The sequence below is a fragment of the Desmodus rotundus genome, chromosome 6 (assembly GCF_022682495.2).
Source record: "Desmodus rotundus isolate HL8 chromosome 6, HLdesRot8A.1, whole genome shotgun sequence".
NCBI classification, from domain to species: domain Eukaryota; kingdom Metazoa; phylum Chordata; class Mammalia; order Chiroptera; family Phyllostomidae; genus Desmodus; species Desmodus rotundus.
Window position 1 is genome coordinate 35,550,896 of NC_071392.1, and position 1,311 is coordinate 35,552,206.

Genomic DNA, 1,311 nt, shown 5'->3' on the forward strand with positions numbered 1-1,311 from the left:
TATACTACTGAATATCATTATTCACTTAACCGTTGCCCTAGTATTAGATATTTAGGTTCATTTATTTTCTCTTACTGATAACACTGATGAACATTTCTGTCCTTATGTTTTGAATGCATCTTTGATGAGTTCTTCAGGTAGGTTTGATTGATATCAAAGAACAGAGACTTTTGAAGTAATTCATAGTGACTATAAAAATAATATATAATGATTATAGAAAAATGAGAAATTTCTATAAAAATGAAAAACATTGATATGCTATCATGAAAAGATTATCATTGCTGACTCTTTCACACTGTTGGTGGGAGTGTAGATTGGTGCAGCCACTGTGGAAAACAGTATGGAATTTCCTAAAAAATTAAAAAATGAAACTGCCTTATGAAAGACCCAGTGATTCGCTTCTGGGAATATATCCAAAAAACCCCAAACAATTTGAAAGAATATATGTACCCCTATGTTCATTGCAGCCTTATTTAAAATAGCCAAGATTTATCGCTTCTCGGCTTTTTGGCTAAGATCATGTGTAGTATCTGTTCTTATCAGTTTAATAAAATAGCCAAGATTTGGAAGCATCCCAAGGGTCCATCAGTGGTGGCCATGTGAAAGATGGATGGGCTGTTTATTAAGTGTGCCTGGAGACCAGCCCCAGAAGATTTCTCATGAATCCATGAATCCGATGATTGGCATAGCAACAAGACTGTTCCAGTTCTTGGCTGTTCTCTATCCCTGGATTTACAGCTCTGGAAGATGAAGATCTAAAATGGTGGAGTGAATGCTTCCTAAAGAGCTTGTGTCCAAAATAAAACTGCACCTGTGGCATTCAAAAAGAAAAAAGAAAAGCTGCCCAGGCCTATGTGGCTCAGTTGGTTGGAGGGTTGTCCTGTTACCGAAAGCTTGTGGGTTGGATCCCCAGTCTGGGTGCAAAGGGTCCCGGGTCCAGGTGCATATGGGAAGCAAACAACTCTTGCTTCTTTCTCACATCAGTGTTTCTCTCTTTCTCTCCACTCTCCCTCTCTTTCTAAAAGTGATGAAAAAAAAAGTCCTTGTAAGGATAAAGAAAAAAAAAAAGGCTGTGCTACATTTACACAATAGAATACTACGGGGCTGTAAAATAAAGAAGAAAATCTTACCTTTTACCACAGCATGGATGGACCTCGAGAGTATTATGGTAAGGGAAATAAGCCAGTCACAGAAAGACAAATACCCCTGTATGTGGAATCTAATAAACAAAAGAAACTGGCAAAGTCAAAATAGACTCATAGATACAGAGATCAGACTGACAGCTGTCAGAGGGGAAGGGGTCGGGGCTGG

At 38.4% G+C, this 1,311-nt stretch overlaps 1 pseudogene; it reads left to right on the forward strand.

The window, feature by feature from the left end:
• Positions 1–491: 491 nt before the first annotated feature.
• LOC112303604 (U2 spliceosomal RNA) lies at positions 492–578 on the forward strand (annotated as a pseudogene).
• Positions 579–1,311: the final 733 nt, after the last annotated feature.